The following is an 11696-nucleotide window of genomic DNA, read 5'->3' as shown; positions in this document are numbered from 1 at the left end:
TTGCTCATCCGCAAGCTGCCCTTCCAACGACTCGTCCGAGAAATTGCACAAGATTTCAAGACAGATCTTCGCTTCCAAAGCTCAGCTGTCATGGCTTTACAGGAGGCAAGTGAAGCTTACCTTGTAGGGCTTTTCGAAGACACCAACTTGTGTGCTATTCACGCAAAGAGAGTCACAATCATGCCTAAGGACATTCAGCTTGCTCGCCGCATCCGTGGGGAACGTGCTTAAGTTTGAAGTTCTGGCACTGAGTTCAAAAACGGTCCTTTTTAGGACCAATACACTACTTAGAGATGCTGTTATCCTAACAAGGATCTTGTCCATACTTGTTATCTTTTTTTTTTAAATTCTCACGCCGTATGTTGCATAGTTAATACATCTACCTTCGTTTTCCTCTCGTTTCGTATATCATCCTATCTTTCAAGTATATTCTTTAGTTTTCCCCTATGTTTACCGATTGATTATCTTCGTTTTATGTGGTCAAGGATTCGATTTTGCCATATGTTGCATAAGTTAACTTCGATTCAACCACTGTTTGCCCTTCTCAACGTTATTAATCTCATAGAACTCGCAGGCGAAATATGTACTTCTTCCAAGGTAGCAAAAGTAATATTTTCTCAGAGGTCGCTGCTGTTGAATGCAAACGTTAAACTAAACTTTCTTTAAGTGTCTGTTTGTACTTAACATCAGTTCAATTGTACACCTACATTTCTGCTGGTGTTACTATTTTTCTTTATAGCAATATTACGAATTATAAGACGGTATCCGTGGTTATTAGCGTGTTCCCTTTTCCTAACACTTTCTCATTACACCAGTATTTCCATCATTCATTAGGCGTAATCACCCGTCTCCTTTATCATAAAAATCATAATAGTACGACGTTAAATTGAAACAGTCTACTTCACTTTCACGAGTTGTAATAAGTTCGAACATTTCTTTCACCCCAGCCTTGAAAAGAGTTGATTTTAGTTTAGTGTCCCTTTCAGCAGCAAGGCTGTTTCAAACGTGGACCTACTTATTAACGTGCAATGCGAAACATTTGAGCTCCCACCGAGAATCGAACCCAGTCAGCCTGCAAAAGTTTTTCTAACAAATGCATTAAGTGCGTTTTCTGTACTGTTTCGCTACTTGAAGATAGGAACAAGGAAAAAGTAAGTGATCACAAATTGACATTACGTAATGTGTTCCCCATTTTTTTTCGAGTACACCATTCTTGACACCCGTGAAAGCTTTCTTTCCCCACCCTCAATTCCCCTCTGTTATAAAGCACTTACATCAAGAAGTGCTTCGGTTAAAAAGAAAACTCAAAGTCCCTTGCGTGTATACTATACATTGCTATGAATGAACATGTGATAATGATAGGAAAAGCACAATTTTACTCTTCTCAAAGTATTTGATGGCTCTAAAAAGAGCCGTTTTAAAATGTCAGATGATTTACTGACACATTTACTTCTTCTTTGGTGCAGCCTTCTTAGCACTTTTCGGTTTTGCTGTAGCCTTCTTTGGCTTCGGGGCCTTTGGCTTCTTGGGAGTTTTTGCCTTCTTCACTTTAGATGGTGATTTCTTAGGTTTGGGAGCAGCAGCCTTTTTCTTTTCACCAGTCTTCTTGGGACGTTTAGCTGCTGGCTTTTTCGCAGGCTTCTTCTCCTTTGATGCTGATCGTTTCGCCTTGGTTGAAGATCCACCTTCAGGCTTCTCCTTCAGCGATGAAGCACTAAGCTTAAACGATCCAGATGCACCTTTTCCCTTGGTCTGAACCAAAGACCCAGAAGCAACTGCACTTCTCAAGTATTTCTTGATAAATGGAGCAAGCTTCTCGGCATCCACTTTGTAGTTCTGAGAGATGTATTTCTTAATAGCTTGCAGTGAACTTCCTCCCCTTTCCTTCAAATTCTTGATGGCGTTGTTCACCATTTCTGATGTTCTTGGATGAGAAGGTGTTGTTTTTGGTTTCTTAGGCTTTGCAGACTTCTTAGGAGAAGCCTGTGCCGGGGCTGCAGGTGCTGATGCCGTATCTGCCATTGCTTTCTGCAATAAACTCAACGATACTGAAGAATGAAATTTTCGCTGGCAGGCAGCGTTGAGTTTGGTTACGGAGCGCGGACCGGATAGAAAGCACTTGCTGAGGCGGGCTGAGGTAAACAGAAGTTCGTAGTTGCCACAACGATAAGTGTGTTTCCTTCTATTTTGATAAACGATTTTTTTCAGGTATTCAATGAATGCACCAGATCCTATTCTTCCTTACTGGCTAGAAGAAACTTTATTCCACATAACTCAAAAGGCATTTGTTTTTATTCGCTTTTCTATTTTATGTTTCAGTCATTGCTAAGTCGGTCACACTACTTTTTCACCCTCCTTGTGCTTATAATTTTCATAATTTAACATGGAAATACTTATCAATAAATAATTATATTACCATGGTAATTAACTTCAATCCTTCCTGTGATTATAGATTATACGCAAAGTACCATCTTCGTACTGCTTACTATAGTTCAATGAAGGGAATCTATAAAGTAACGCGTGTCGCACACATCTGCCTTGCAAACTCCCTGGCCTACTTCCAATGTATAGACTTTTATTTCAAATCCTGATTTAATTTCATAATTTTCTGTAGATTTTAACATTTTATTACCCAGCTTCTTAATACGAATGACAATCAAGCCTAAATATTTATTCCCTTTAACTTTATTTTTCTTTTTTATTTTGTGCCTTGTTTCATATTTGTTCTTACGTTAGCAATTAACGCACTTACCGTAGTTATGTATGAACAGGTTGTTTCTATATTTATTTTATTCCAAATAAATTAAATATATATACGGATTATTTTATGGTAGTTGATATTTTCTGTTGTTTCCTACGTGAATTGAGGAAACGCACGGACTTTCGCCTAATTCTTGTGCTACTTTCATATGTCTGTATCTGTCGAATGCTGTCGATCTGTCGAAATGTGTATTACTATCTGTCGATTCATCGAGTGAACTGAATTCGTTAACCATTTCACCAGGCGCGCATGCATTTTTTTTTTTCTTCTAAGGGATCCAAGCTTCGGGGGGCAAGGTTCCAATACTACAAGCCACTATGTCTATATACTATTATTCTGCATTCGAAAACACGATAAATATTCCACTTACTTTTTCACAAAAACATGATACAGACAGAGTACAGATGAAGTGTAAGATCAGATTTATATTGATGATACATCAATATTTTCCCTGTTAATAACTACATTTAATGAGAAAGTCTGCAAATGTATGTTCACTTAGGAACTTTTGCGAGGAGTCCGCACCCGGTGGACACCCCGTGAGTACGCCTCTGCACTTGACTATACTTCGAATTATACTGCAAACAGTTGTATTTTAGTTTCCCCGTTTAGTTCATCGATATCATTAACACAAAGAAAATAGATGTTATAGATGCGTATTCTCAGTTCTCGCTTTATATCCGGACGTCTGCAAAAATCTACTCCTTTTCTTTCTTTCACGCATCCACCAAACTAACAATGATTTGTATTATAATATTTGCGCATAAAATGTATATCTCATACCTTCCATGTTCTCAAGTATTCATAGACAAAAACGGTTACTTTCTGCGAACAAATTGTCCAAACACAGTGCAAATGTCATCTATAGATTGTCCTGGTTCCGTCTGCGTGTACATAACAATGCGTCATAATCATACATTGCACATTAAGGATATCAATTAATCTTCCCAAATTCCTAGATATGCCTGGCAAAAGTTCCGCGTGTTGTAAGGATATTACATTTGTACTACCGACAAGGTGGTATCTTCCAACATTGAAGTTCAATAAACCCCAAATGTGTCGGATATAGTATTTGATTTCTTGTCTCATTGTTTGCGTCAGAGATGTCTTCTCAAGTTAGGATTTACGATACATACAGGATGAGTTGTATATATTGTTGCTGCCAGCTCTATATTAATCCCATATTTGTAAACGAATAAAAACAGTATTCTAATTATAACAATGTGCTCACAATTAATTTTATTCTTAATTGTTATACGTATTGTTGATTAAAAATGAAAATGTTGCTAAGTGAATTTTATTAATATTTTCTGTTGCGTGATATAGGAAGTGAGTGAAATATTGGAGGAATATAGTGTGCGTAGCAGATGATGTGCAGTGGCTTTGGATCGCCTGTGATAAGGTAAGGCATTTGCTATTTTAATTAACACATTTTATATACTGTAATCCTAATTATTTTTATGTGAATGTGCTTACTACTTGTGTATTCAGTGGGACCGATGTTTTAATATGTATGGTCAAGCAGTGTCGAGCCTGGTCAGTGTGTGGATAGGTGACCATTTTTTGTAAATCGATAACATTTAACTTTGTAAACACGGATGAAGTAGAAGTATATTTATTTTATTTTTTACCTCAAATATGTAGGACACTTCTCCTTTGTACATCAATTATTATTATTAGTTCAACTTGTTTACAAGTTAAATGAAAAGAATAGTCGTTATCGTGTGATGATTGTGCTCATTAGGCTAAAGAAGACTCGTGATAAGAAAGAAAAGAAGAACGGTGCTCAAGTTTCGTCACAGCATATTCTCAAAAATTTACAGGCAAAATTCAGTGTTCTGCATGAAAAGGCATATTTGTACGAAAAAAAAAAAAAATTCTGCAGACGACAGAATTAAATAAAGTAATACACATGTATTTTAGAGTTACTGGTGTAAAATCATTACAAGTGCTTTGCCAGGTGGCCAATAAAAAGCACGAATACTATTTAAGGGAGCCAAAACAGGAGAAAGCTGGGGGCCTGAGCGATAGCAAGAATGTGCGTCCAAAGTGAACAGGAGCGAAGGCGACGCGGGTATACGTATAAGCAAGGGTAGTGGAAACCAGTTAGTTTTCGAGTTTCAATAGCACTTGTCATGCATCCATACTAGTAGCGCCCCGCTTGTAAACATTAAGTACACTATGCAAGAATACACCGCCGGTGGAAAATAGTACCTAATACAGTTATCTTTCATATATACTGACTTATTTTACAGTAGTAACCCAACACTAGTAAACGTAAAATAAAAGTGTATAACTTTATATTTAATTCTATCGCCTGGCTTAGTTTTTCACCTGTAAGATGTACTTATTTAGAGCAAGTTTCTTAACTAGCAAATTAAACCGAGAACCACAGCAACCATATATATATTCTTATGATGTACTTTTCTTTGAGTGGTGTTCTCTGTCTATTCAATAACATTTTCTCAGTTTAATGCTAGCAAAAAACAAAACAAAATCAAAGTGTTTCTATATAAATTTAGTTCACCGTGTTGTAATATCACATGGAATTGAAAAACGAATAGTCGAACCTCTGCTATCTCGATCAAACTTCTCAGGATGATATACTGACTTACCGCAGAAGTTCGACTGAATACGTTTCTCAGTTCCATGGGAGAACCTGGAGAAGCAAAAGCCTGCGCAACGGAAAATACTAAATAAACTTGTAGAGCAGGTCAAGATGTATCATCATGCCAAGTTTCATTCAGATCAGAGAAGTTTGGCTGCAGCCATTTTCATTACAAAGCACAAAATGGATGGTCCCTAACCTCGAGAATCTTCACAATTGTCGACGAGTTGAACTGCACTCATCTGATCAAAATCAAACTTAAAATGGCAGTTCACTTTCAACTGTTAAATAATATGATATGCAGGCTTCTGCTTTCCTAGTTACAGTCTATCCACTGTGGTATGCATATTAGTAGAAATGTGAGAGTGCATATTTATTAAAGATTTGCTTCAAAAAGCGATGAAAGACATAGGCATTCCCGCGGGCGGTGATAACAAGATGCCGGAAAACGAACAAGCAGAAAGAATATGGGCTGAAGAAGTGTAAACGACGACGCGGCGGCCCGTAAAGGTGTTGCCGTCCTATTAAATGAATAATATCAAAAGAAAGAAAAAAAAAGTAAAAAATTTCGCGCTCGTAATCAAGACAGAAAGCAACTAAAGGAAATCTTTGTTTTACGTCCCACGTTATGCCGCTTAGGCTAAAAGAGGCGCTGATTATGAGAAATGATTGAAATGGTGGTGGAATGAAGAAAGTGGGAGGAAACGGGAGAACCCCGCGGTAACCCACCGCACATAGTTTTTGTCCACCATAAAGTTAACTTGGCGGGGGCTCAAGACAGAAAGACGGTTGGAAAAACAAATAAACGATGTTCCATCCCGTAAAAATGTTGGCGACCTATGAAATCAATATTTTTTCTTAAAGAAAAAAAAAAGAATTAAAAAGAGAAAAAAAGGTCAAAATTTCGCGCTCGCTTCGCTCGCGATCAGCAGAGAAAAGAGGACGTGACGCACCCCTAAAAGTGTTGGCGACCGATTGAATAAATATTGTGGGTAAAAAAAAAAAAAAAAAAGTCAAAAATTTCGCGCTCGCTTCGCTCGCGATCAGCACAGAAAGAAGGACGTGACGCGCCCCTAAAGGTGTTGGCAACCGATTCAATACATATTGTCGGTAAAAAAAAAAAAAAAAAAAAACGCTCGCTTCGCTCGCGATCGACATGAAAAAGGCAACGACGTGACGCCCCGTAAAATTGTCGGCGACCTATTCAATCAATATATTCGGTTGAAAAACAAAGTCAAAAGTTTCCCAATCGCTTCCCTGCCGATCGACATAAAAAAAAAGGCAACCCCTTCACCTCTCCTTATGCATTCATCAGTAAACATACAACCATAGATCACAATACCACTCACATCACCTATCAGTTCTCCACGTCCATCAAGATCCAATCATCGCCCTGGCCCTTTATGATGATACACAACATTACATGTTATTGTGTGCATTGCCCCGCGTTACAATACATGACCAAAAAAAAAAGAGAAAAAGAGCTGCACTGCCTTCAGTGTAGACATGTTCGTATTCGTAGAAAATGATTTTAGGTACACGATAGTACAGTAATCTATCTTCACATGCTTCAGATGTGAACGATACCTACACATGAAGAGGGCTCCCGAGGTTTCCTTTTCCAATAGGATGGAGCTCCACCACACTTGCAGAATGACGAGAAGTTATGTTAATAAATATATCCCAGAGTGTTTCGTAACTCGCCCTTGGTCCTAATGATGAAGCGTTCTTCAGATGGCCCCGATGTCTCCACACATGATACTATGCGACTTCTTTTCACGAGGCTCTCAAAGATCACGTTTGTGTCCTAACATTCTCTGCAGATATGACACAGCTGCGATAGCGGATCACAGAAGCCTTTCCTCTCCTTACAAGAGACGTGTTCATTCGAGCATGGGAGTAATTCGACTATCGATCAAATATCTCCCGTGTCACGATAGTAGTCACTTTCAATTCTTCTAACGAAGGTAAGAAAAAATGCTATACAAACTTCCTTTCGGTATATAAAGGATTAGGGGCCCAGAGAATATTTTCTTTCAAGAGGATACATTCTTTTTCGAACACCCTGTATATAGATCCTCTAATTATAACTGCAAACAAAATGTTGATTTTGCAATTGCTTCCATGAGAGAAAATTCTGTGCACTTTCTTTCTGAAGGGCCGGGCCTAAACGTTTTCCTTAATCATTAAATTTAGTAGTTATCTACAATTACATAGTTTTCCATTGTTCTCAAAATAAAGATTTTTCTCTATGAATTGTTGAATGTTGCTAGGGATATTGAAGTAATTCTTTTTAGTGTTTTTTTCTTTACAATAATGTACTGAACGCCTGCATTAAGGAAGTTCGTGTGTCCATCTTGCAAAATGTTTCGTCTTTTTTCATGCCCACTAAGATAAATATTCATTTTGCTCTTTTCTCCGTATGCAAACCACATTTCTTAAAGGCAACATTTTCATACAAATGTAGTACTAAAAACTTCTAATTGGCAACATCTGGGCTGCGAAGAGGAAAAAGAAAGAAATCTCGTACGTATTCGCGCGCAATTCGGAATTAGCCAATGAAAAGCACAAAAGCGGCCACCATCTCTCTCTCTTTCTTATTAACGGTTTTGTACTTTCTGCAGTTCTATCAGTGCTGCTAACCTCTTACTATATCATTGAATATGTATGTTTATATATATATATATATATATATATATATATATATATATATATATATATATATATATATATATATATATATATATATATATATATACAAAAAATCATACTACTACGGAATAATATTAAATGCCTGTAAACCCTCATTTCTGTTTGCACTTTCTGTTACACTACCTTCCCCGAACTTCTTTCAAGTTATTAAGTGCAGAAGGGAGTTATACATATTTACTTGCGCTTTCACAATATCTGCACATTGTGTAATAATAGGAGACGTATAAAATAAAACTATATACTAATACGTATATATATATATATATATATATATATATATATATATACAGTACACATTCCACTATCCGAGGCTTTCCTTTTCTTTTCTTGCTGACGATAAATTACGCTCTTAGAAATGTTGTCTGAAAACAATAAGAATATGTGCAAAAAATACAATCAGAGGTAGAGGTCTTTAACAGGAACTAAGCAAGGGAGTTGAAAAATTTTTTATGCATGTAAAAAATATAGACATGAACCAACTTGTGAAATAAAAAGACCAGAAAACTACTCTTTCTAAATTATGTGTAAACTTTTTACCGAAAACGAAAGTTGCACGAAAGACTTTTTGTCCCTTTTTTGGCCTCCGGTGCTTGGGGTCCCTGGTTCAATCCCAGCTCGTGCCGTGTGAACTTTGTCGTGCATAAAGACCGTGCTCATGGGTTTTCTCGGGTTTCTCCCGTTTCCTCCCACTTTCTTCATTCAGTACTCATCATCACCGTCTCCTTTAGCGTAACCGGTATAAGTATGCGACGTAAATCTAAAGATTTCATTTCATTTCCCTTTTCTGCTCATACTGCTGATTATGCGCGATTATGCCAACATCCAACTCCGCGGATAATCGTGCGATTACTGTATATACAACTAATACAGATACGTAATTACATTATCAGTTACAGTATCGGTTTTTATTTACTAATTTGCCTCACTTTATTTGCATCCCTGCAGTAAATAATTCTTATCGATAATAGTTAAAATGTATATTACATTTTAGTGCTTCACGACTGAATGATCATCTGCCTTACGTTATCTCGCAGCTGAAGAGGATGCTACACTGAAAACTACCTTGCGTTATAAAGGGTAAGTGAAACATATCTTAAAAATATCTTTCATACATTTCATTGTGTACATTAAAGAATGTAAGTTTGCCTTTTTCCTGTAATCAATACTTAATAAAGGATTTATTTTTATTTATTTATATACAATTTCATACGTGGTTCGTGATAGTAAACTCGATAGGACATAGTGGCACTATGAACATCCGAATCACTCATCATTCGAACATTCAAATATTTATTCGAATATTAGTATATTCCAAGTAATGTTAACGACGTTAATATGCTTGCCTTTATAGTTAATAATGTCAATTCTTACTTAAAACATACTTCCTTAACAGGACATTGAAGAAAAGGTAGTTGCCAACGGCCATACCATGCTGAATATACCGGTTCTCGTCCGATCACCGAAGTCAAGCAGCATCGGGCCTGGTCAGTACTTGGATGGGTGACCGCCTGGGAACACCAGGTGCTGTTGGCATCTCTTTTTCAAATTTCATTATCCTTCAAGTACGAAAATACTAGAAACATTAATTTTATAGTACTTTCAAGAGATAATTTATCAACATTATTTCATAGCGATTAATCGATATTCTAAGCGTTATACCCACTATTTCTTACACTAACAGCCTGTTTATTTGCACGGCACATTAAAATAACCTGATTTCCGATCCGTGTGCACCTACTACTATACTTAACACGGAATGTATTACCACTTTTTAAAAGTAAATTATTATGACTAAGTGTAGATCTCCGGCGAGTAAATGCCTTTCGTATACAAGCACGACACATCTCCGCTATGTGCTTTACTTTTTTACTAACAGCATATAGAAATTGGATTTCAAGGTGTTTCTACATAACAGAATGAAGCAAATTTCGTGATTTAACTCTTTCGAATAATGTGTTGGTCCTGACAAGGACCGTTTGAAATGAAAAATCTTGAAGAAGATTTTTACTTAGAGCTTGTGTACTTGGTAACAGCCTTCGTACCCTCACTTACAGCGTGCTTGGCAAGTTCACCAGGCAAAAGAAGGCGCACAGCTGTTTGGATTTCCCGGCTGGTGATAGTTGACCGCTTATTGTAATGGGCCAAACGAGAAGCTTCAGCAGCAATACGCTCGAAGATGTCATTAACAAAGCTGTTCATGATACTCATAGCTTTGCTAGAACACACTCACACACACCGCTTCCTAGAGAAATAAGCATTGCTTTCCGTCGGCTTGACCCCCTATTGTGCGTCAAGCTTCGCGCTGGCCATATAGGTTGAACAGCCTTTGGCGACAGTCGGCTGACGGGATCGCTCTGTTATCTCTCTGGGATAGCATTAGCGAAGCACCTACACAAAACTAGAGAGACTTTCCCTCAATTAGTTTCCGGCCCTTATCAGGCCCACATTCACCATGCCACGCCAAAAGAAGAAGTCACCCACAAGAAGACCGGGAAGGGAGCCATCCCAAGCCCGCAGAGACTGCAGCGAGGACTCAAGAAAGAAGAAGACGTCCACATACCAGATGAAGAACACTCCAAGAGAACCCTCCAGGGAAGAAGAAACAGGACGAGAAACTCCCAGCAAGAGAGAAGTAAATGAAGAAAGAAGAAACGACCAGCAACAGCCAGACACTCCATCTGCGCAACAAGAGGCAGTGCCAAAAGTGAAACTCTTCGAAGTCACTTACACAACAGAAGAAGTTCTTGACATTATAGCTGAAAAGATGGACACCTCAGAAGTACGCATCACAAATAGAGGATACAAGAGGTTCAGGATTGACTTCGCCACACAAACAGCACGAGATGTTTTCCTGCGCATCTTCGAAGCCAAACACTTCGGTGACAAAGCAATAATGCTCCATTCCAGAAGACAAGAAACAACAGAAGCCACCACACCAGAAGATGTGACATCCAAGACTCCCGGCCCTTTCAAGGACCAGACGTCTCCACACCCAAAAGTAGACAATGAAGTCAACGAACCAGCTGCTGAAGAAGAGTTCACACTAGTGAAAGGCAAACGCAACAAGAAGACGAAAGCAGACTCGCCGTCACAGAAAGATGAACCACAAACCAAGAAGAATGAAGACAACAAGAGATCCCACCGAAAGCGACCAATATTCACGTGTGTTATCAAGAAAGTACCAGTCACCACAGATGTTGATAGTTTCAAATCTGAGTTAAGGAAACTGAGAGTCAACTTCACAAATGCAGTGAGGATCCAAACCCAGAAAGGACCAGCACCCTTACTCAGATTGTTCTCAGAAGATCCCGTTCAAATAAATAAACTGATAACCCACGGAATCTCCATAGGGACGACACACCACAAAGTCGAAACATCCAGAGCACCGCCACGGCCGATGCCGTGTTACAAATGCTACCAATATGGTCACCAAAGAGCTCTGTGCAAAAACAGAAGAGTGTGCCATCGTTGCGGGAAGGAACACGAAGACACCTGTAGCAACCCAATCGACAGCAACTTCTGTGCAACCTGCGGGAAAGCAGGCCACAGAACAGGGAACAGCAATTGCCCAAAAAGACCACGTCAAACTCGAACCATAGCTGTGAAAATACTAAC

The 11696-nt window shown here is 38.4% G+C and overlaps 1 non-coding gene across 1 annotated transcript; it reads left to right on the top strand.

The window, feature by feature from the left end:
- Positions 1 to 9495: 9495 nt before the first annotated feature.
- On the top strand, positions 9496 to 9614 carry LOC145677756 (5S ribosomal RNA). The gene has a single exon (XR_014129986.1). It is a non-coding gene; the product is annotated as a 5S ribosomal RNA (ribosomal RNA).
- The last annotated feature ends 2082 nt before the right edge of the window (positions 9615 to 11696 follow it).

This window comes from Thermobia domestica, unplaced genomic scaffold (assembly GCF_964235325.1).
Source record: "Thermobia domestica unplaced genomic scaffold, izTheDome1.hap1.1 HAP1_SCAFFOLD_1322, whole genome shotgun sequence".
Lineage (NCBI taxonomy): Eukaryota > Metazoa > Arthropoda > Insecta > Zygentoma > Lepismatidae > Thermobia > Thermobia domestica.
This window is presented reverse-complemented; position numbering and strand designations above follow the sequence as displayed.